We start from the raw sequence: 24,863 nt of genomic DNA on the forward strand, positions 1-24,863 counted from the left end.
CACATAATATTGATGACATCAGCGTGCGGTTGTAAGTGTGAGGATCGGTTGTTAATTTCTGTTCTCGGTGCAAATGGTAACTTTGAACAGTCGCTAAACGAGAATCTTTGTAACGAGGACTAGCTATGAATATATTGCTTGTGCCCAAATGAAATCCGACAACTCTGCTTTGTTAAACAGGAGAAACCCAGGGAGTCCTCGACCTTACGACTGCAACGGAGCCCAAAATTTCTGTTGCTAAGCGAGATGTATTGATAAATGAGTCCCCCCCCCCAATTTAGGACCTTTCCTGCCACGGTTGTTAAATGAATCATTGCACTTACTAAGTTAGTCACATGGTTGTTAAGTGAATTTGACCTTTCCTGCCATGGTTGTTAAATGAATCATTGCACTTAACGAAGTCACATCGTTGTTAAGTGAATTTGACTTCCCCGTTGACTTGGCTTGTCAGACAAAAGGGAATCCCGGGACCCCGGGACCCTGCAACCGTCGTAAGCATGAGTCAGCTGCCAAGCGTCTTAAATTTTGATCACGGGGACCGCGGGGACGCTCCAGTCGGTCGTAAGTGTGAAAAACGTACGTGTAAGTCACTTTTCTCAGTGCCGCTGTAACTTCGATCGCTAAGCGAGCTGTCGTAAGTCGAGGATGGCCTGTCGTCACTGCAGAAGCGGCGTTTCTCAACCTTGGCGGCTTGACGACGGGTGGACTTCAACTCCCAGAATTCCCCCCAGCTGGGGGAATTCTGGGAGTTGAAGTCCATCCATCTTCCAAGGGCACCGAAGCTTTGAATGCTGCGAGTTAGCGGCTACATTCCCAGTTTCCAGTGGGACACAACTCAACACAACAAGGCAGTGTGGGTGTGTTGTTGTGCGCTTAGATTCCCGGAGACAATGAGTGTGTCTGTGACACCGAAAAGCAGGGAGAGGAGAGAATTTAACACTTGATTGGGGGCTTGGTTGGAACCGGGAGGGGCGGAGATAGAATTATCCGGAAGTTACAAGTGGCCCTTGACTTACTTAGCGACCATTCAAAGCCACAATGGCACTGAAAAAAGTGACTTAACAACCGTTGTTCGCACTTACGACCGTTGCCGTGTTCCCTTATGGTCGCGGGATCAAAATTCAGACGCTCGGCCGCTGACTCGTCTTTCTGACGGTGTTCACCTGATCCCCTTTTGCGACCTCCTTATAAGCATAGTCAAGGAGGGGAAAGGGAAGAGAAATCAGATTCGCTTAACGACTGCGTGGCTAGCTTAACAGCGGCCGTGATTCATTTAACAACGGTGGGAAGAAAAGCCGCCGATTCTCTTAACTTTTAGCCGCATGAAACGTTGGGCTCGATTACGGCCGTACGCTGAGGACTGAATTGGGAGTCCCTGAGCCGGGGTGCCGTTTTTCCACGCGGAGAGGAAGAGACAGGAAAAACTAGACGGACTTGAATAACGTCCGTCGCTGGCGCGGTGGTGCCGAAAGCGAAATGACGGATGTGCAGAGGTTGCAAGCTTGAACCGTGGGGCGGCAGGTCAAACCGTAGGGGAAGTACCTACTCGTACACCTGAGTTGGTGTTGTTGTGCAAGCCGCCCCCCCACCCCACGCCCCAAAAGTTCTTTTTCCATTTGTTTTGTGACATCACTGTTTCTCAAATTTGGACCCTAGAAGGTGGGGGGACTTCGACTCCCAGAATTCCCCAGCCAGCCTGCTTTAAGAGGGGTGGGCTTCGACTCCTAGAATTCCCCAGCCAGCCTGCTTTAAGAGGGGTGGGCTTCCACTCGCAGAATTCCCCAGCCAGCCTGCTTTAAGAGGGGTGGGTTTTGACTCCCAGGATTCCCCAGGCAGCAATGTTTTAAGAGGGGTGGGCTTCCACTTGCAGAATTCCCCAGCCAGCCTTATTTAAGAGGAGTGGGCTTTGACTCCCAGAATTCCCCAGGCAGCCTGCTTTAAGAGGGGTGGGCTTCGACTCCCAGGATTCCCCAGGCAGCCTCCTTTAAGAGAGGTGGGCTTCCACTCGCAGAATTCCCCAGACAGCCTCCTTTAAGAGGGGTGGGCTTTGACTCCCAGAATTCCCCAGACAGCCTCCTTTAAGAGAGGTGGGCTTCCACTCCCAGAATTCCCCAGACAGCCTCCTTTAAGAGAGGTGGGCTTCCACTTACAGAATTCCCCAGACAGCCTCCTTTAAGAGGGGTGGGCTTCCACTCGCAGAATTCCCCAGCCAGCCTGCTTTAAGAGGGGTGGGCTTCCACTCCCAGAATTCCCCAGCCAGCCTTATTTAAGAGGTGTGGGTTTTGACTCCCAGAATTCCCCAGCCAGCCTCCTTTAAGAGGGGTGGGCTTCCACTCCCAGGATTCCCCAGCCAGCCTCCTTTAAGAGGGCTGGGCTTTGACTCCCAGGATTCCCCAGGCAGCAATGTTTTAAGAGGGGTGGGCTTCCACTTGCAGAATTCCCCAGCCAGCTTGTTTTAAGAGGGGTGGGCTTCCACTTGCAGAATTCCCCAGCCAGCCTGCTTTAAGAGGGGTGGGCTTCCACTCCCAGGATTCCCCAGCCAGCCTCCTTTAAGAGGGGTGGGCTTCCACTCGCAGAATTCCCCAGCCAGCCTGCTTTAAGAGGGGTGGGCTTTGACTCCCAGAATTCCCCAGGCAGCCTGCTTTAAGAGGGGTGGGCTTCCACTCCCAGGATTCCCCAGCCAGTCTCCTTTAAGAGGGGTGGGCTTCGATTCCCAGGATTTCCCGGCCAGCCTGCTTTAAGAGGGGTGGGCTTCCACTCCCAGGATTCCCCAGCCAGCTTGTTTTAAGAGGGGTGGGCTTCCACTTGCAGAATTCCCCAGCCAGCCTGCTTTAAGAGGGGTGGGCTTCCACTCCCAGGATTCCCCAGCCAGCCTCCTTTAAGAGGGGTGGGCTTCCACTCGCAGAATTCCCCAGCCAGCCTGCTTTAAGAGGGGTGGGCTTTGACTCCCAGAATTCCCCAGGCAGCCTGCTTTAAGAGGGGTGGGCTTCCACTCCCAGGATTCCCCAGCCAGTCTCCTTTAAGAGGGGTGGGCTTCGATTCCCAGGATTTCCCGGCCAGCCTGCTTTAAGAGGGGTGGGCTTCCACTCGCAGAATTCCCCAGTCAGTCTTCTTTAAGAGTTCAACTCCCAGAATTCCCCAGACAGCGTGCTTTCAGATGGGTGGACTTCAACTCCCAGAATTCCTCTGAAATCTCCCCATTTTAAAGCACGCTGGGTGGAGAATTCTGGGAGTTGAAGTCCACCCATCTTCAAGGAGCCAAGATTGAAAAACTCTGTTTTAGCAACTATTTTTAATGCATCAGGTGCTTTGCAGAATATTCTTGCCGTCCTCGATTTACAACCACAGTTTCCGTTGCTAAGCAAGGCGGTCGTAAAGCTGGTCGCGCCCAATCTTACAAATGTTTTATTTGGCTAAACGGATCCCTGCGGTTGATCAGCCAATCACGTGTCGTCAAATGAATTCAGCTTCCCCTCCCCCTTCTTAGGCTTGTTGGATGGTGGCCACGGACAATCACGTGGCCTGGGGGGTGGGATGGGGGTGGGGGACTCTGCCGTCATCGTAAATACATGCCGGTTGACAGGCGTCCAGTCTTCATCCTGTGACGGTCGTAACTGTAAGGACTGGGTCGTGAGTCACGTTTTTTTTCTCCCCAGTGCCGTCGTAACTTGGAATGGTCACTAAATGAATGGTTTTAAATTGAGAGCTGCTTGGAACGGTCGCTAAATGAGTGGTTTTGAATTCAGGCCCGCTTGGAATGGTCTCTAAATGGGTGGTCGTAAGACGAGGACCAGCTGTGACGCATTCCTTAAAGGGGGTTCTGCAAAACACAGGGAGTCCTCGATGGACGACCAAAATTGCGCCCGACATTTCCGTTGCTGGGCAAGACCCATTCTTAAATGAGCGTTGCTCCATTTTATGGCCGCAGTTGTTAAGTGAGCAGCACCGTTGTTAAGTGAATCTGGCTTTCCCCGTTGGCTTTGCTCGTCAGAAGGTTGCAAAAGGGACCCTGCAACCGTCGTAAGTACCTGCCAGTTGCCAAGTGTCCGAAATTTTGATCCCTTGACCGTGAAGAGTTTCAGTGCCATTGTAACTAATGGTCACTAAATGAATGCTTGTAAATTGAGGATTACCAGTACTGAGCTGGCTTGGCCCGTCTAACACCCCCCCAAGAGGAATTAACAGAATAGCAGAGTTGGAAGGGACCTTGGAGATCTTCTAGTCCAACCTTCTGCTTAGGCAGGAAGCCTTATACCTGGGATGGCGAACCTGTGGCACGCATGCCACAGGTGGCACGCGGAGCCATATCTGTGGGCACGCGAGCATTGCCCTAGCTCAGTTCCAGCGCGCATGTGCGTGCCGGCCAGCTGATTTTTGGGTCACCGGAAGTTGGGAAACGGGTTGTTTCCGGCCTCCGGACGGCCTCCAGCGGGGTAGGGAAGGCTGTTTTTGCCCTCCCCAGGCTCCAAGAAAGCCTCTGTAGTCTGGGAAGGGCGAAAAACAGGCCTACTGGGCACATCGGTAACCTTTTTGAGCACGGGGGGGGCGTGTTATACGTGCAAGCACAGGGAGGGGGCGTGGCGTGGGGGGACATTATGGGTGTGGGCACGCACACACGAGTGACCCCCCCCGCATTTCCTCCGTTTTTGGCACGCGACGGCAAAAAGGTTAGCCATCACTGCCCTATACTATTTCAGACAAATATGACTGTCTGATCTCTTCTTAAAAACCACCAGTGATGGAGCGCGCCCACAACTTCTGGTGGCAAGCAGTTCCACCGGTGAATTGTCCTTACTGTTAGGAAGTTTCTCCTGAATTCCACGTTGCTTCTTTTCTTGATGAGTTCCCATCCGTTGCTTCTTGTCCTGCCTTCGGGTGCTTTGGAGAATAGGCTGACCCCCTCTCCTCTTCGGGGCAGCCCCTCAGATATTGGGTGACGCTATCATGTAGCGTCCTTCTTTTCACTAGACTAGACATCCCAAATTCCTGCAACCGTTTTTCGTATGTTTGAGTCTCCAAGCCTTTAATCATCTTAGTTGCTCTTCTTGGCACTCTTTCTAGAATCTCAACATCTTTTTGTGCAAGGGATGATGGTGTGTATTCAGCCGGTTCAGAGGTGTGTATTCAGCTGGTTCAGAGGTGTGTATTCAGCCGGTTCAGACCAGTTCACCCGAACCGGTAGCGGAAATTGTGGGTGGGCCCGGCCACCCGACCCAGCTCTATGTCATCCTGTTTAGGCACATTTTTGAGGCTGGGCGCATGCACGGAAGCTATGTGTGTGTGTGCGGAAGGCAGCGCACGATCTGGGTGTGCGCACACGAACCGGAGCGAACCAGTAGTAAAATAATCCGAAACCCATCGCTGGTTGTACCCCACTGCTAAACTAAACGAAGAGAAAATTAATCTGAAGTAATTAATCCGGATCAGAATAGGTGGCCATCCTCAGGGGAGCTAGTCCCGAAATACCGCGCAGAGACCCCTGGGTGCGACCAGCTGCTCGGCCAACTATGGGAGCGGTTACATCACGAGACGCAACTGATTGCGCCGGGTTGCATCACCAGGCAACGAGGGCAGCTGGGCGCATTTGCGGACTCCATGCGCCGGAGTGTTTCCCCCATCTGTTTAAAAAAAAAAAAAATATATTGGGTTGGATGAAATGCTACGATTCGAGTCCGTTTTAGCAGAATAGCAGAGTTGGAAGGGAACCCTGGAGGTCATCTAGCCCGACCTCCTGCTCAGGCAGGAAACACTGCCCCGTTTCAGACAAAACGTCAGTCCAGTCTCTTCTTAAAAGGGCTTAATTTTTTTTTTTTCGGCGGATGGGAGACGCTTCCTGCTAGGTTGTGATTATACCAATCCCAAACACTGGGCCGTGCGATTTGATATTTTTAAAATACGTCCTCAATTTATGACTCATTCATTTTAGTGACAGTTTGAAGTTACAACGGCACTAAAAAAAAGTGGCTTAGGACCGTTGTTCGTCCTTTATGACCTCTGCAGCAAGCCCGTGGCCACTTCATCAAAATTCGGACGCTTGGCAACCGATTCGCATTTACGACGGTTGCGGTGTCGTGGGTGTCACGCGATCCCTTTTTGCGACCTTCTGACGAGCAAAGTCAACGGGGAAGCCAGGTTCACTGTGGTCGTAAGAGTGGAGGACTGCCTGTATTTGGGAGCTTGGTTCCCGCACATGCACAACATCAGGGCGTGGTGAGTCAGTTCTGGTTGGGCGGTTTGGAGACAATCCGGTAGGCGGATTTCCGTCGGGGGGTTTACATGGGGACCCTGTGTTCTTACGGCTCTTGCCGGGCTCTACGTTTCGTGTGTGCACACACAAAGACACAGACACACATATACAGATGCAGGATCTCCCTTGCCCTCGTGGGTGGCTCCGCTTACGCCACGAGACTGTGCTGTGTTCATTGTCTGGGCACAGGGCGGCCTTTATATTTTCGCCAGGCCAGAGATGCCATCCGCTATGCCTCATTTTCCCGCTGAAGGTCTCCTTTGTGGGCCCGGGGCTCAAGATGCGCCTCTGGGCCATCCGCTTTGCTCCCATTTTAGAGACCAACTGAGGCCGAAGCTGAGAGGACGGGAACACGGGGGTGGGGTGGGTGGAACTGAGTCTGTCTGTCTGATGCACGTCAAAAAAATTAGTTTGGATTGTTGCGGCCAACGTCTTGACGTACTTGAGGTCCCCTGCGCTGTCTGAGCTTAGTTTATTTTTGTCTTGCAGACATTTCATGGCCCAGCTAGAGAACATCCTCAGTGCGGGTGAGTGTGGATTTTGCAAATTCCACAAGTAAACTGCACTCCCTTCTAGCACTGATGATGTTACCTCGTTGGGTCATGAAACATCTGCAAGAAAATCACCAAACTCAGGGAACACCAAAGACCCTCCAGTCGTTGTCCTCCTCGTCCTCTCCTCCTTGCAAACCCCATTCCCTTCTAGCACTGATGATAATACCTAGTTGGGTTAGGAAACGTCTCCGCAGAGCAATGGATGTTTTCGTTTCGATTGCTGTCGTTAAGCCGAGCAGTACCAGTACTGAACGGTGTGTCCCCTTTGCTCTGCTGAGTGGTGGTTGGGGTGGAACAGTGGAAGACATGCCACAATCCACCAAGGACCCCATAGTCGTCGTCCTTCTCCTCCTCCTTTTCCTCCTCTTCCTCCCTGCAAAAACCACTCCCTCCTAGTACTGATTTCATTCCCTACTTTGGTCATAAAATGTCTGCAAGGAAACCACCAATCTCAGAGACCACGAGGGACCCCACAGTTCAACTCTGAACTCTGAATATTCTGTCCTTTCTACTTCCTTGACCACACTCTGCAGATACGCCCCCACCCCCAGTCATGGCCATTATGTCGTGGTTCACCCCTGAGGCTTAGCCACAAACCGTGTGCAGAGACAACGCCGGTTCACCCCCGAGGCGCGCAGTACAGAACACGACGATACAGAAACGGCAAAACATGTCTTGCGCCATCCCAGCGGCCGCCCCAGGCCGTCGTCCTTGCGTCCTGCTGTCTGATGCTTGGTGCCATCGCGCTGGGACCCGCGTTTTGTAATCTGACCTCCCCCCCTCCCCGTGGTCATCTTGTGAGACTTTGTGACTAAGCAGGTTCGGGACAAGGGGACGGGGAGAGGTCAGTAAGGTTGCTGTGGGTGTGTTGGTTTGCGGGCAGGTGCTGCCCAAAGGGGGAACCACCTGAGGCAGGCCGGACCACATCGCAGGAGGCAATGTGCGGCCTTCTCTTTTTCTCTGAGGATCAAGCCCAGGTGTCGTGGCAAGCGAACTGGGAAGGCTGGGTTATAGAGTCCTCCGGCTGGAGGATTCCAGCGTGTCTTCCACTGTTCCACACCGGCCGTCACTCAGAGCAAAGGGGACACACCGTTCAGTACTGGTACTGCTCAGCTTAACGACTGCAATCGAAACGAAAACATCAGTCGCTCTGCGGAGACGGTTGTGGCGTTTGGCTCGATTTTGCATTTGTTTTTGCCACGGCGGTGAAGGGACTCACTACGCCGCGGGTATGAAGTTAGCCGCAGGGTCGTTAAGCGAATCCGGCTTTCCCCGTGGACTTTTAGCTCGACCGAAGGTCGCAAAAGGGGATCGTGCGACCATCAGAAATGCGAGCCAGTGGCAAGTGTCTCAAAAAAGTGTGGAAAAGTCACTTTTTTCTGCGCCGTTGTCATTTGGAACAGTCACTAAACGGAACGGTTCTAAGGCGAGGACTACTTGTACAACTGAGCCAAGTCGCCAGATTTTTCCTGGGGTCACTTGCAGGAGTCTTCCTCCTCCCCCCCCAACTTAGGATCCTGGGATTTCCATTAGGGTAGAGGTAGTCCCCGACTTACAACCGTTCATTTAGTGAAGTTACAACGGTACTGGGAAAAAAATGATTTACGACCATTTTTCACACTTAATGACCATTGCAGCAACCCCATAGTCATGTGATCAAACTTCAGAGGTTTAGCAACCGACTCCTATTTATGATGGTCGCAAGGGGTGGGGGGTGTTGTTTCATGCGATCCCCTTTTGCGACGTTCCAACAAGCAAAGTCAAGGGGGAAAGCCGGATTCATTTAACGACCATGTCGTTAACAACTGAAGCGATTCGCCTAACAGCCGTGACTGGAAAGATTGCAAAACCAGGGCCAAATGGACTGAATAAATGTGTCGCTTAGCAACAGAAAAACGTTGAGCACGTTCGTGGCCATAAGTCGAGGACTTAAGTCTAGCATGCGCCATGCCAAGAGACCAGGGGCGGTATTCACTTAGCTTCGCTACCGGTTCACAAATGTGAGCCTGCGCAGAGCGTCCAAAACGGGACGTAATGACATCTGAATGGGTGGACGGAACTTGCCGCAGCCGCCGCTACCAGTTTCGCTGAACCTGATACAACCGGCTGAATACCACCACTGCAGGAGACCCTGCTTCTCACCCTCTCCTTTTCTGAGGTTTCGGGGTCCCTTTCAGCCGAGGGATTGCCTTTTCCGTGTGTTTTTTTGGGGGGTGGGAGGATGTCGCTATTTTGCAAATCGGCAGAGTGGCTGATTCGGCGGAGTATAAGTGTCGAGGAATGTGGAACGCCACGCGTGTGGGAGGGAACAGATGGACACGGCTGTCTCTTTTGGGAGGAAGAGAGGTGAACATAAATAAGTGGCTTTCCTGAGGGGGGGGACATAAATGGATAAACCTCGGTTTCCTTAAAACCGCCCACCCCCCTAATGCTTGCTTTCTTCTTTTCCTACAGAATCAGCGTCCGCACCATGGCGGGAGAGTAGCCGTACCCCCCCACCAGCCACTCCTCGTGGCCCGAGACGGCGCATGGGCCCGGTGTGGCGGGGGACCCAACTCATGAGAAAGGAGCGAGGGGAGCATGTTCCTCCTCTGGTGAGTGGCCGAAAGCAGACCGCCGCGCGGTGGGGGCCGCCGTGTTCCCGTTGTCACGTTCCGTTGTTGGCGCGATAAACAGGCCGTCCTCGTCTTACGGATGTCAGTTGAGCCCAAAATGTCTGTTGCTAAGCGAGACATTGGTTAAGGCTGGCCAAAATTGTGAAAAACCCTTTTGGGAAAAGTGTATTTTTGAGGTTTGATGGCTAATAACACCACTGTTTTTTTCGGAGTTTCAAGATCGGGGAATAGCCCAGACCTTAACCCAAGTCAAAATCTCTGGAGCCGATGAAAGAAACTGGTTAGCCAGAAGCGACCCAGCAATAAAACCCAGTTAATAGAAGCCATCATTCAATCTTGGTTTCACATGATAACAGCTGCAGAACTCAAAGACTCGGTTCGCTCCATGGGAAGACGTAAGGCCGTCATACATGCTAAAGGTTACCCAATTGTCATGGGGATCATTTTTATATATATGTCATTTTTTCTATGATGATAATTTTTGTATATCTCATTTTTTCTATGATGATAATTTTTGTATATCTCATTTTTTCTACATGTTTCACTTTTCTTCTTTATACTGTGGCTGCTATTCTCATAGCAAACCCTTCATCAAAGTGATTGCATTACATTCTTGATTAAATTATCTTTCCATTGATATATAATTTTATGGTACTACTCCAAGAAAAAATTGGTGTTATTAGCTAGTTTTAGAAAATACGCTTTTGCCAAAAGGTTTCCATAATTTTGGCCACTACTGTACAGGTATTGTACAGTTGATTGACAGTGACACTTAAGCCCCAAATTGCTGTCGCTGAGCGAAAGACAGGTAGTCCTCGACTTACGACAATGGTTCGTTTAGTGACCGAAGTTACAACGGCATTGACAAAAGGAACTTTTTCACACTTAATACGACAGTTGTAACATCCCTGGAATCACAAGATTTACATTCGGATGCCTGACCGCGGACTCGCATTTCTGACGGTTGCAGCGTCCCACGGCACGCAATTCCCCTTTTGCGACTTTCTGACAAGCAAAGTCACTGGGGAAGCCAGATTCATTTAACAACCATGTTACTAATCGAACAACTGTAGCGATTCGCTTAACAAATGCGGCAAGCAAATTTCTCACTTTAACAAGATAAATTGTGGGCTCAATTGTGGTCGTAAGATGAGGATTACCTGCAGTTAAGTGAGTTCTGCCACCTTTTACGACCTTTCTTGATACAGTTGTTAAGTGAATCAATGCAGTCGTTATTTGAACAACAGGGTTGTTAAGCGTCCCCGTTGCTTGTCAGGAAGTCACGAGATGACATAACCCCAGGACACTGTAACCGTCGTAAATGTGAATCAATTGCCAAGCCGACCTATGATTTTTTGATCACGTGACGCTGCAACAGTTGTTAAGTGTAAAAAACGGTCATAAATCACTTTTTCAATGCTGTTGTAACTTTGAACGGTCACTCAATGTTGTAAGTTGAGGACTACCTGTAATGGATGCTGCCATGGCTGGAATTTTTGTCCTCGACTCACACCCATTCATTTAGCCAATGTTTCCATGTTCCGATGGCGGTGAAAATATGACTCGCGACTGGTCCTCACACTTACGACCGTCGCAGCATCGGGGTCAAAATTCAGGTGCTTGGCGACCGATGTGTATTTACGTTAGTGTATTTACGGATCACCATTTATAACCTTTGACAAGCAGAGTCGGAATGGGGAGGAAAGATCACGCAGGACTGCGCGCACGAGGCCGCTGTTGGGCGGGGAGAGGAACTAAGGAAACACGAGAAAGTCAATCCTCGCCAAAGCAGAACGGGGTTTTCCGGTGAGGCCACCGGCAAGCCGATTTCTTTTTTTTTGCGAAAATGGAAACTGTGCAACGATGACACACACGTCAGTTGCTCAACTGGAAGCAGGCTCGAGGGCTTTTGTTTGGCATCGCCTTTTGTGGGTCAAAACTTCGGCGGGTACGTCGTCGCCGTCGCCCGTGTGCATCACTGCACTTTCCCTGCGCATCAAACGCATGCTCTCCCTTTCTCTCGCTGTCTCTCTCTCTCTCTCTGTCCCTCCGGAATGCGTCTTGCACAAAGGCTCCCTCGCAGCTGCTGCTCTTACTCCTCGTCCCACCCCCTGCAACCGCTGCCTGAGGGCCGGGCCGTGGACTCCTCCAGTGCTGTCCCCGCCCTCTGGCGCCCGGCCAGCGAAGCAGCTGGGCCTGGTGGGTGGGAGGGGGAGCGCAACGGGGAGGGAAGATCCACTACGTAAGGGCTGCGGGGAGGGGGAGGAGGAGGAGGACAGAGTACGACGACGACGGAGGAGTGAGCCTGTGACTCACTCGCATGCTTTCCCCAAGCAGCCGCTGTGACCTTAAAAGGCTCCTTGTTGGAGTGAACAAACAATTAACCCCCTTGCTGCCTTCGTTCCTGCCCTACGTCTGGAGCCGGGCCCCCAAACAAAAATCCCAGGTTCTCTGGGGCGCAGGGTTTTTACCCAAAAAAAACCTCCCCGGAAGTGCTCTCTCTTTGTTTGCGCACACTCCTTTTGCAACAGATTAGGATTGGCTGAAAGTTGGCGTGAGAATTGGTGTCTGGATCCCGCCACTGTTGTCTGGAGGGACCCCGGAACGAGGGTGACCCAACCATTGGACGTTGTAAACTCTGACCCCCACGACCGAAAACAGGCGTATGCGTGTTTCTCTCCTCTTGGAGGTGCATGTGCTTCTTTTTTTTTTTTACATGTAGTCCTCGATTTAGAATGGTTCACTTAAGCGACGGTTTGAAGTTACGAAAAAGTGACTTAGGACCATTTTTTCGCACTTACGACCGTTGCAGCATCCTCGCAGTCAAGGGACGGAAGTTCAGATACTTGGCAACGGACTCATATTTATGACCGTTGCAGCGCCCCGGGGTCATGCGATCCACTTTCGCGACAATCTGACAAGCAAAGTCAATCGGGGAAGTCAGATTCACTTAACAACCGTGGTGTTAACTGAACCACTGCAGTGTTTCACTGGACAACGGTGGCGAGAAAGATCATAAAATGGGGCACAGCTCATTTAACAGCCGTCTTGCGTAACAGCAGAAATTTTGGGGCTCAATTGCATAGGCCGAGGACTACATGTACTGTACTGTACTGTATTGTCTTGGATCAACTACCCCTAATCCAGCATCCTGCACAAGTGCTGGGGCTCCTCCTGGGGGTTGATGATGGGAGGTGTAGTCCTAAAGTGCCATATGGAAAGGTGCCACTGAGAGAGAGGGGCTGCCTTCCCACAAGTTTGCAAACAACAGAGCGGCACACACTTGTATCGTCGTAGCCGGGAGACGTTGGTCACAGAAGGCCTCTAGACGCGCCGCTGAAATGTAGAACTCTGTACCCAAATTTGTTTGCCTTGTGTGAGGCTGAGCAAGCAGGGATTCTTGTGTACACAACGCACACCCTGGCCCCTTTGGTTTTGTTCGGTGCACAGCTACGGTGCCTGGGACATTTTCTCCAGGCTGGCAGACGGGAGGCTGCCCCGAAAATGTGTCGGGAACCAGCAGGGAAACGGTTACAGATCTGATGACGTGAGCATGGGCTGCCACCGCGCCAACAGGAGCTGGCACGATCCTGGCGTTCTCTGCTGCCGTGGCCAAGTTCTTTTAATTTTTTTTCCTCTTTCCTTACAATCGCTTAAACGGTTGCTTTGGCAATGCCGCCGCCGTTTCCTTGCCCCGCTTGGCACTCGGATGGGCCAGGAAGGGAGGACTGGCATGGAGAAGATGGGGTTCGTGCGATACAAACGATGTCGGGGTCTCGTGCCGTGGCTGCTCCTTCAGGACGTGCCAGAGAAGGACAGTAGCCGGGTTTTGCCGAGCGCGTGTGTATCGGGGTAGGAGGGACTCTTCCACGGTTGTGCCATTGTCAGGTGTAGTAGGACCCATGTATGCCATGTACGGGGATTGCCGCAAATGACCTTTTGGTGGTATGTGCAGTGTGACATCGCTGGCATGTTTGTCTTCCATGTCCTTGGACGGGGTGCTCGGTCTAGTAGCGTGTGCGGTCATGCATTTTCTGAGCATGCCTATGTGGTTGTCCTCTTCACATAAGTGCGTGGAACAGTCCTCCAAGAAAACATGCTGGTGGTGAACAGGTAGTCCTCGACTTACGACAGTTTGCTTAGTGACCCTTCAAACTTCCAACAGCATTGGAAAAAAAAAAGACGTCTTTTTCACACGTGTGACCCTTTCCGCATCCCTATGGTCACCGTGAGCCAAATTCAGAGGCGTTGGCAACTGACTCATCTTTGTGACGGGTGCCGTGTCCCAGGGTCGTGTGATCCCCTTTTGCGACCTTCGGACAAGCAAAAGTCCCACGGGGAAGCTAGATTTCTTTAACAACCGTGCGACTGATTTTAACAACGGCCGCGCTTCATTTATGTGGCCAGCAAGGTGGTCAAAACTCGCTCAACCACCGCCTGGCTTAGCGACAGGCCAATTGCGGTCACAAGTCGAGGACTACCTGTACTACGAGGAGCCCTCTCTGCATTCAAACCTACACATTATCAGAGCTTCTCGTTACGCCACGGCGGTGGTGGCCTCTGTAGCAGGCGATTCAACCGTGTTGTGGTTGATTTTGCTGGAGAATTCTGACAAAGACTGAGCGAGCTGGGATTGCCTAAGTAGGGCAGGGCTTCTGAAGACGTGGGGGCGGAGGAGGGACCTAGACTTGTGGGGTTGGGGAGGGGGGGGAAACTAATGAAGTCATTCTAGCCCTTTAAACCGGGACAAATTTTCCGGGGGAGGGAAGAGGCTGAGTCACTTGTGGCCGGAATTTACCCCACACACACGCTCCACTGACTTGGCAGGAACCCTGAACCCCACATGGTGGCCTGGTGGGGGGGAGGATAAGGGTGGGGGGGGGGAGGAGAGAGAAAGACACACCAGCGGAAAGGAGTGACAAGTTACATTCTCCTAGTATGTCCCGGTTGCACATTAGTCGTCGAGGCACCGGGGCGGTAGTAGTAAACACTCCCGGCAGGGATACTTCGCCAAGACGTGAAAGCGCCACGCCTCTCACGTCCACCCCTTGTGTGCCAGGAGGTAAGGCCCTACTGTCGGCGTGTGGAGGGGGGGGGAAGATGTGTGAGCGGAGGAGCGAGGGCACTGTGTGTGTCTGTACAAGGACCTTGTCGTTCTTTTCTTCCCTAGACAGCAAATGTGTGTCGGTAACCCCCACCCCCACCCCGGTTGTTGGAAGACGTGTTGTGCTGTACTGTACTGTTCGTGTAGTGCCTCACCCTGTTTGATCCCCTTGGGCCGTGGCCAATTGTGGATCGGGTATTGTGGGTCTTTGACCCGTATGTGCTGACACTGCTTGTTTGTTTAACTCTTTGGCCAACCCTTTTGTTGTGTGTGTTCGAGAGCAGGATTCACCTCAGGGCGCACGGACGTGTCTCTGCTTGGCGTGTTGTTGTTTTTTGTCGTTGTTTGTTTTTGTGGTTTACAAAAGCTGTGGTTGTCGATACGGAACGGGGGTGGCGGGGATTGTCTGCCCACAGAACGTTGTGGGTCCGTTATTTCATGGGGGTTGCGAGGTTCCCGGCCGGCAGTGAAAAGGATCAACGCCGCAGCGGGGGCAACTTTGTGCCAGGGCCACTTTTGTGTTGAAATTGTTTGTGTGTCTGCAATTCTCTTCCTTCCTTCCCTCCCCCCACCCCCCCCATCCCGGCCTCCCGAAATCTTGGGACTTTGGAACGATTTTGTAACTTCAAGGCAGCTTTTGATTAACTGGCGATCCTCTTTTTGATGGGTTGCTGAGACTGCAGTTCCCAAATTCTCCTTTTTTCTTCCTGCCGGGAGAATTGGGAATTCTGGGAACCTTGGCCTATCTCTGGAGGGTTAGACTTGTGTTGACTTTTCGCGGTGTTAAGATTAATCTTTTGTGGGTGAATGTCTGTGCTGAATTAGTGTGTTGGCGCGCATACGTTTCTCCCCAAAATATAAATAGTCCTCGACATACAACAGTTCATTTAGCGACCGATGTTGCCACGGCACTGAAAAAGGGACTTATGACTATTTTGGGGGGGGGTGTCACGCGATCCCCTTTTGTGACCTTCTCACAAGTGAAACCAACAACTGCGGGGATTGGCTTTTAGCGATGGTGGCGAGAGAGATTGTGAAATGGGGCAAAGTTCACTTAACAGCCGTCTCGCTGGGCCGGCAAAACTTGTGCTCGATTGTGGTCGTAAGTCGAGGACTGCTGTACCCGTCAACGGCCCGTCGTGGGTTCGGTTTCTCTCTCTGATATTGATCGAGAGGGGAATTGGCAGAACGAGACGGGGATTTCCCACCCCAAAGCTTGATCTATAAAGCTCACGAAGGGGCTTTCCGGCGCTGTAATTCCCGACCTTTGCCTGGCGCAGGCGTGCACCTAAAACCCTTCGGGTGAGTTGTGTGTTTATCAGGCTGACCTTTCTTGGAAAGGAGGAGGAGACCAAACCACACAACTCCCAACCGCACTGTGGATCCCGTCAGCTTACATGCATCATGTTCTCTGCTTCTCCGTATCTCCGCACAACACCTACACCCACATAAACACAAGTGGGGGGAGAGAAAGAGAGGGAGGGAAGGAGAGGGAGAGAGAAAGAGGGAGTGTGAGAGAGAGAGAGATACAGACAGATAGGGAGAGAGAAAGAGAGAAATAGAGAAAGAGTAAAAGAGAGTGTGAGAAAGTATGGAAGAGAAAAAGAGAAAGAGAGAAAGAGAGAGAAAGAGAGAGAGAAAGAGAAAAAAAGAGTGAAAGAGAAAAAGTGAGAAAGAATGAAGAGAGGGAGAGAGGGAGAGAAAGAGAGAGAAAGAATGAGAGAGAAAGAGTGAAAGAGAGAAAGGGAGAGAAAGAGTGAAAGAATGAGAGAGAGAGAGAGTGAAAGAGAGAGGGAAGCCATGCACTCTTTTTAAAAGCCATTGATTGGTGTCCTCGAGTTACGACCACAATTGAGCCCAAAATTTCCGTTGCTCAGTGAAATGTTTGTCAAGTGAGTTTTGCCCCTATTTTGACGACCTTTCTCGCCACCGTCGTTAAGTGAATCCTTGCAGAGGTTAAGTTAGTAACCCGGTTGTTAAGTGAATCTGGATTTTCCCCATGAACGTTGCTTATCGGCAACTTGCAACAGGGGATCCCAGGACCTCCCCCGGGACACGGCAACCATCACAAATCTGAACCAGGGGCCAAGCGCCTGAATTTGGATCACGTGATGCCGCAGCGGTCGTACGGGTGAAAAAACCGGTCCTTAGGTCGCTCTTTCGGTGCCGTGACAACTTCGAACGGTCACTAAACGAGGCGTTGTTAAGCCGAGGGCTCCTTGTATTGCTGTTCGTGTCGTGGAAGGAATGTCATTCAGGGGCCAGGGCAAGAGTGTCGCGATGCCCGCAGGGGCTGCAGTCATTTGTATCTGTGTGTGTTTGTTTGTGTGTGTGTTTGTGTGTGAAATTGGTCACTCCTCGGAGGCTTATTTTGTTGCGCCCACCAAGGTGGGCTGGCTTTCGACAATCCCGTTGCGCCTTTGACACCAAGAGGTGTGTCCCTTCCGCCTGTGTGCGCGTGTAGACGACGTACGCTCCTGTGTTGTGTTGAACGGGACCCGTTGGTGTTTTCCCGGCTGATGATTATCGTCAGGCGCGAGTCAGGGAGAGCGTGTGTGGTCCATCCGGTGTGAAAAGCAGGACATGTGGAAGGGGGGTGGGTGGTTTGATGTTGCCCCCCACCCCCTATACTCAGTCATTTTCAAGGGGGGGTGGGTTGAAAAAGGGGCAGTGTCCTTGCTGGCTGCTGACTCAGTGCTGACACAGCTGTGTCTGGTAAGCATGTGGGGAGACCTTGCTATGTGCCGCGTGATTCACAACCTGCTTACACACCAAACAGGCGCCCCACACGCCCCCCCTTCTTCCCCATCGCCTGCTCCCCTCCAAAAAAAAAACAATTCCGAGCCCCACATCCTGGAAGGCTCTACCACCGATCCATGTTTCCTGTGTGGGTTTCTCTTCCCGGAGACTGCCCTCCCTTCCCTCCCTATATACAGGTAACTCCTCGGGTTACGACCACAACGGAGCCCGGAATTGATGCTGCCGAAGCGAAACGTTGGAAATTTTGGCCCATTTTAACGACTCGTTTTTGCCACCGTTGTTAAGTCAATCGCGACGGTTGTTGAGGGAGTCGCCTGGCCGTTAAAGTGAATCTGGATTTTTCCCCGTGGACTTTTGCTGGTCGCGAAACGGGATCACATGACCCCCGGGACACTCCGATCGTCGTAAATGTGAACCTGTTGTCGAGGGTCTGAATTTTGATCGCGGGACCCCAGGGAGGCTGCGATGGTCGGAAGGGTGAAAAATGGTCGTAAGTCCCTTTTTTTCAGTGCCGTTGAAACATCGGTCACTAAACGAACTGTTGTAAGTTGAGGACTGCTTGGACATGCTGCTTTGCACTTACACACTCTCACCCTTTCCACTCGTGCAGCCATCTACCAGCTCTGCAGAGCCTTCCCCCAAGCTAACCCATCATCCCCAGCTGGCTGGAGGGATGGGAGTTGTAGTGCAGTCTATCTGGAGGATGCCAGCAGGGTGAAGACTGCCCAAAGTTTTTCCTTACTGTCTTGTCTCTTACTTGTGAGGGATAATTTGGGCTTCAACCTTTGTACTACAGGTAGTACTACTGGTAGTATTACAACAGTTCGTTTAACGACCATTCAGAGTTACAAAAAAGTGAATTACGACCCTTTTTCACACTTATGACCACTGCAGCATCCCCAGTCAAAATTCGGACGCTTGGCATCCGACTCCTATTTATGATGGTCACAACATTCCGGGGGGGGGGGGAGTGTCCCACGATCCCCCATTGCGGTCGTAAGTCGAGGACTTCCCGTATTCTAGAACGCTGCGTGGTCACGTCTCGCTCGTGCTTATCCTTGCACACGCATGCTTTTGCTTGCACAGATGACTGGGGAAATATTCCCGCTTATTTTGCAAAAATTTCCTCCCCACCCCTATACATATTGCACATAATACACACTTACCCCTACACACACATACACACCAGGGCTTGTGAATTGCTGTTACCTTTGCGGTTTCTGCTTCTTGGCGTCCTCCGAAGTTCCTTTTTCTTGTAAATCCGTACAACTTGGAGCTCGCAAAAAAAGTTTTTTTTTTGTGTTGTATTTTTTTGTTGTCGTTTTCGGAGAAGTGGCCGCAGGGGGAAGGAAGTTGCGAAGGGGCAGGATGCCCAAAATGCTGAGCCTGGCAGCGTGGGTGGGAGAGGGGTTGGGGGGGGAAAGCCCGCCAGCCAGCAAGAATTGCTGACTTGGTCAAATCGGTCAGAGTTTTAGGGTCTCGGGGTACCCTGGCCGCATCCCGGGGCAGGAAAAGGGGGTGCATTTTGGGTAGGCGGAGAAACCAAAGATTGCAAAAATTCTTCTGCCCCCTTCCTTTCCTTCCAGTGCTCCGTGATGCGCCGGGGTTTGCCTTCCTGGAAGCGCCAGGGTGGAAATCCCCCGCGCATCACCAGCCTGACGTACGGCAGGGTGGATGGGTGGGCCAGCGCATGCGCTCAAACAGGTGGGGGGAACCTCTCTGCTTACCTAGAATTCTCTGCGTGGTGCAGAGATCAGAAACGGGACGGGGGGGACGGGACGTGCGGCTGGGTTCAAGGTTGACTGTCGTCTTCATGCAGGGGGGGCAGCAGGCACAGCCGCATGGCGACGTAGCAGGATTTTCGTCGCAGGGTTTTGAGCGTCGTTCTTTTTTTGGGGGGCTGTTCCCACCTCCCCCTCTTTTTCGATTTGTGTGCCGCTTCTTCAGTTCCTCCCCGGGCACTCAGTGCCAGGGGGGGGTATCTCCAATTTCCCACGATGCAATTCTGCCATGCCCATCGTCACTTTGCCCGAAGAAACATCACTTGAACCTTGGCAGGCAGGACACCATCCATCCCAGCGGATTTATTATTTAATTATGGGGAGTCCTCGACTTAATGACCATAACGGCGCTCCAAATTTCCATCGGTCGTTAAGTGACTTCTCCCCCTTTTTCCAACCTTTCTCGCCAGTGTTATTAAGGGCATCATGTCAGGTTTCGAGTCGTCTGAAATAAATTGCATTTCAAAGAAAGTCTTTGATGAAAAACTCCCATTTATTAAGCACTCTAAACATTCTAATTCCGACTCCATAGAAGCCAACACTGACTTCCTGACCCAGAACCCTCCCTTTCCTTTCCCCACTCCTCTGCACTCATTGGCCATCTTCCAAGTCACTCTACCCCTAATCTACTGCTCCAGCTCAAAGGAATTTCCCCCCTCCCATCCCACCTCCTAGGGGATATTATCTCCAGGGAAAATAAGTAGGTGAAAAGTCAAACGTCCCTTTCCAGACACCTCCGCTTCTGCTTCTTATGTCAGCACAAGAGTAAATGCAGCTTGAAGTGCTGACACATCACACCGTTGTGAAGCAAATCTGGCTTTTCCGCAAAAAGGGATTGCGTGACAGACACACACACCCCCGGGGACACCGCGACCGTCATAAATGTGAGTCCGTTGCCCAGCGTCCTGAATTTGATCCCGTGAGCGTGGGGATGTTGCCATTGTAACTTGGAACGGGTCACTAAATGAACTGTTGTAAATCCAGGATTATCCGCATTAAAACAAATTTACACGGACGCCCAACTCACTCGTGGTGACGATGGGCAGCTTAAAGAAACAACCCCCCCCTCACAAATTCAAGCCCCCAAAACCCCCTATCCCTTCTGGTGACAACATTCAAAGCAACTCATTGATGGGGTCCTCTATCACTTTGGGGTCCCTATGCCCACTGGCAAACAGGGAGGGAGCCACCACGGAGAAGGTCCTTCTTTATCCCACCGAATGGGCCTCTTTAAGAGTGGAATTTACAGAATAACAGAGCTGGAAGGGACCTTGTAGGTCATCTACTCCAACCCTCTGCTCAAACAGGTGACCCTATACCGTTCCAGACAAATGGCCGTCCAGTCTCTTCTTGAAGGCCTCCAATGATGGAGTCCCCACAACTGCTGGTGGCAAGCTGTTCCACCGGTTAATTGTTCTCATTGTCAGGCAATTTCTCTTTAGTTCTAAGTTGCTTCCCTCCTTGATTAGTTGCCACCCGTTGCTTCTTGTCCTGCCTTCTGGTGCTTTGGAGAAGAAATTGACCCCCTCATCTTTGGGGCAGCCCCTCAAATATTGGAACTCTGCTATCATGTCTCTCCTAGTCCTTCTGTTTGTTAAACTAGCCACGTCCAGGTCCTGCAACTGTTCTTATGTCAATCCCCTTCGTTGCTCTTCTCTGCACTCTTTCCAGAGTTTCAACATCTTTTTTACATCCGGGTGACCAAAACTGGATGTAGTATTCTAGGTGCGGCCTTACTAAGGCTTTGTAGAGCGGTATTAGTACCTCAGGTGAGCTTAACGTCGCTTGCCCTCCCTGCTCTGGATGTAACTGGGAAACGACTGGGTCCTTCCACTAAGCACGGACCGTTTTAAACCTGACAACTACTCGGGACCTGAACGGGACCTGGAAGCAAATCGGCTGCCAGTTGCAGTTCACACAAGCAATTTGCACAAGGATTCTTGGTATCGGCGTGTGCAAATCTAGACTTTGCTCGCGAATGCCAGACTTGGGAGGGTGGGGAGGAAAAAAGGGTGGAAACTGGGTTTCAAGAGAGGTGGGCGAGTTTGTCCTTGAGTCCTTTGACCATCAGGGTTGAGCTGAAAAACCCCACAGTAGGCAGCGCGCAGTGGAGGCTGCCTGGTTTTAAATCGGAGACTGTGGCAATGGGTTAGAACGGTGTCGGCGAATATTTTCGGCACCGAGTGCCGAAATGGGAGCATGCGTGCGTGCTGGAAACCGGAACAGCAGCCTCCCAGCGCACGCATGTACACCGGGCAACTGCTCTTCCCATTTCCAGCGTTCCCGCATGGGTGAAGATCAGCTGTCCGGTGCACTGGAACCCGGAAGAGCAACGGGCAATGGCTTGTGTGCCTGGAGAGATAGCTCTGCGTGTCACTTCCGGCACGCTTGCCATAGGTTCGCCATCACGGGGTTAGAAGAAGGAGGGGAGGAAGAGAGCTTGTGGTGTCGTGTGTGCGTGTCTTGCGATGTTTGTGTTTGTATCGTGTGTGTGTCTTGCGGTTTGGGAGTGTATCCTGTATGCGTCTTGCAATGTTTGGGAATGTATTGTGTGCGTGTCTTGCGATGTTTGTGTGTGTATGGTGTGTGTCTTGCGATATTTGGGATTTATTGTGTCTGTCTTGTGATGTTTATGTGTGTGTATCGTGTGTGCGTCTTGCGATGTTTGGGAGTATATTGTGTGTGTGTCTTGCGATGTTTGGGAGTGTATCGTGTGTGCGTCTTGCAATGTTTGTGTGTGTATCGTATGTGTGTGTCTTGCGATATTTGGGAGTGTATCGTGTGTGCGTCTTGCGATGTTTGGGAGTATATTGTGTGTGTGTCTTGCGATGTTTGGGAGTGTATCGTGTGTGCGTCTTGCAATGTTTGTGTGTGTATCGTATGTGTGTGTCTTGCGATATTTGGGAGTGTATCGTGTGTGTGTCTTGCAATGCTTGTGCGTGTATCGTGTGTGTGTCTTGCAATGCTTGTGCGTGTATCGTGTGTGTGTCTTGCAATGTTTGTGCATGTATCGTGTGTGCATCTTGCAATGTTTGAGGGTGTATTGTGTGTGTCTTGCGATATTTGGGAGTGTATCGTGTGTGTGTCTTGCAATGCTTGTGCGTGTATCGTGTGTGTGTCTTGCAATGTTTGTGTGTGTATCGTGTGTGCTTCTTGCGATGTTTGTGCGGGTATCGTGTGTGCGTCTTGCAATGTGTGTGCGGGTATCATATGTCCATCTTGTGATGTTTGCACGTGGATCCAGAGGTGGGAGCCAAACAACCGGTTCTATGCGCGTGCGCACACAGGCTTCATTCGCGCACATGCTTCTGCGCATGTGGGCAGCATAAAAAAACGGGTGATTATATAGGACGGGATAGTGCCAGGGTGGGTGGATGGGCCGAGCTGCTTGCCGGAACTACCGGTTCACCCGAACCGGTCGGAACTGGCAGCAGCCCACCTCTGCGTATACCGTGTGTGCACCTTGCGATGTTTGTGTGCGTCGGCGAGCGATCAAAAGGAAGACACGGGGTGTGCAACTGGAGCGCACATGACAGCCCACGGCAACGATAGGTAGAGGTGAACATCCCTAATGGGTGTGCGTGCAAACGGTTTCAAGGCCGACTGTGTAGACAGGTTGCACGAACATGGACAGTGTGCAGACAAGGACTTCGCGAGGGGAGGCCGCATGTCAGCAGAAAGGCAAAGGGAGATGTGTGGCTCGGCGCATGGAAAATGAGATACTTCAGGAATCCCTGTCGTTGTGGTTGTTGACTCCGTGGGCCCGACTTCTCCATGGTGGCAAACAAAGGAAAAATTCCAGACGAATCGGAATTTGGAATTGTAAATAGAAGAAGCAGCTGGCCGAGCTTTGTGGTCCGGTTTCTGGACGGAAAACCAGCCGGAGTCTTTTACCGCAGGCAGTCCAGAACAACAAACGGGGGTCCTTGGGTGTCTCCCCACTTCCCAGGGGGATGCGCTGCCCCTGCGCATCACGCGGATCTACACAGAAGGACCAGCCAGGGGTTCTTGCGTGCTCAGCCTCATGGGTTTTTCCTCGACGTGCGCGGAGGTGGGAAAGGAGCACACCGTTGTAATGTGAGGAAAACCTGGCACGGCACGACGAGGTTATGAGATGCGCGTCCCTTGCCTTAAGCGTGCGTTGTCTAGTGCTCGGAATACTTCTTATGAACCGAGCATGTGGGGTCTTGCCTGCCTCTTGGTCCAGAACAGAATACAGTGAGTTCTCGACTTACGGCCACAATGGAGCACCAAATTCCCTTCGCTAAGTGAGACAGTGCTTAAGGGAGCTTTTCCCTATTGTACGACCGTTCTGGCCACCGCTGTTCAGTGAATCCTTGCAGTCCTTAAGTGAATCGTATGGTCAGTAAGCGAATCTGGCTTCCCCGTTGACTATGCTTGTCAGAAGGTTGCAAAAAGGGGATCGCGTGACCACGGGACCCTGCGACCGTCATAACTAGGAGTCAGTTCTGCCAAGCATCTGAATTTTGATCATGTGACCGCAAGGATGCTGCAACGGTCGTGAGTGCGAAAAAGGGTCATTGGTCACTTTTTTTAGTGCGGTTGTAACGGTCAAACGGTCCCTAAACGAGCTGTTGTAAGTCGGAGCCTATCTGTAATAATAAAAGAATAAGAGTTGGAAGGGACCTTGGAGGTCATCTACTCCAACCCCCTGCTCACGCAGGAGATCTGTACTAGGGATTCGAACCGCCGAACTGCCGACCTTTCTGATCGACAAGCTCCGTGTCTTCCCTCCGTGGGCCACCTCGAGAGCGTCTTCAACTTTGCCCACTTCTAGTGATTCATTCCCCTCCGGATTTTGCACACCCCGTCACACCGCGACGGTCATACTTTGCTCCCCGTTGCACAAACCGACGTGCGATGGGGCCGTTTTGTGATTCGGCCTTGCGGCTTCCTCCTCCCTCGTGCATGGAGGCGTGCAGGGAAGTCCTGCCAGCTGCTCACTTCCCCTTTCTCTCCCCCCACTCCGCCTTCCACTCGGCTGCTTGGCAGGCGTGCAAGCAACGCACGAGGGTTGTGCCCCGGCTCGGCCCGTTGTAACCGCAACCGCCCTGCCTGCCTGCTTGGGAGCCAAACTTAGCTCGGGGCTGTTCCAGAAATAGCCACGGCCGGTTCTTAGCCACATCTGGGGCTGGAGGGGACGGGGGGAAAGACGAGACCCCCACCCAGGTTTTCTTTACCGAGCCCGACGTGGTGGGTGGGTTCCCACGGATCGTGTCTGGTTATAAAAAGCTTGTCCTGACCACACGAAAGATGGGATTTGGCCGGTTCGTCTGTCTGGCTCCGATTTCTGGCAGGACACGGCCGGAGAGGGGTGGGTGAGTCACAGGCACTGGGGGGCGGGGTGGACATAGCCCTCCCTTCCCGTGAGGTCTCTTCGGCGTGGGAAAAAACAGCAGCTCCCAATTCCGGTCGAATTGGAAAGGATTGGGAGAGAAAGTTGAGCCAGGTTTTGTCCTGAGGGAGAAAAAAATACTTCATTTATTCATTCATTCATCCCGGAGCTGCTTCGCTGAGCTCTGCCCATTTTACAGATGGAAAGATGGAGGGAACCGAAAAAAAGCCGGTTGGGTCTCGTGGCTAAAGCACCAGGCAGGCGAACGGTTTTAATCTGAAGAGAGCTGGAAGCAGGGGTGAAATCCATCAGGTTCTGACAGGTTCTGGAGAACCGGTAGCGGAAATTTTGAGCAGTTCGGAGAACCGGTAGCGGAAATTTTGAGCAGTTCGGAGAACCGGTAGCGGAAATTTTGAGCAGTTCGGAGAACCGGTAGCAGAAATTTT

At 51.8% G+C, this 24,863-nt stretch overlaps 1 protein-coding gene across 7 annotated transcripts in view; it reads left to right on the forward strand.

Annotated features, from left to right (window-relative positions):
• Positions 1 to 24,863, forward strand: part of KDM6B (lysine demethylase 6B) — an 85,667-nt gene that overhangs the window by 18,720 nt on the left and 42,084 nt on the right. For all 7 annotated transcript variants that reach the window (XM_087891624.1, XM_087891623.1, XM_087891628.1 and 4 more), the window contains one exon: positions 9,256 to 9,395. The gene's annotated coding sequence lies outside the window, so the exon portion shown is untranslated. The remainder of the gene's footprint in view (positions 1 to 9,255; positions 9,396 to 24,863) is intronic.

This window comes from Pantherophis guttatus, chromosome 4 (assembly GCF_059756535.1).
Source record: "Pantherophis guttatus breed Tessera chromosome 4, ASM5975653v1, whole genome shotgun sequence".
Lineage (NCBI taxonomy): Eukaryota > Metazoa > Chordata > Lepidosauria > Squamata > Colubridae > Pantherophis > Pantherophis guttatus.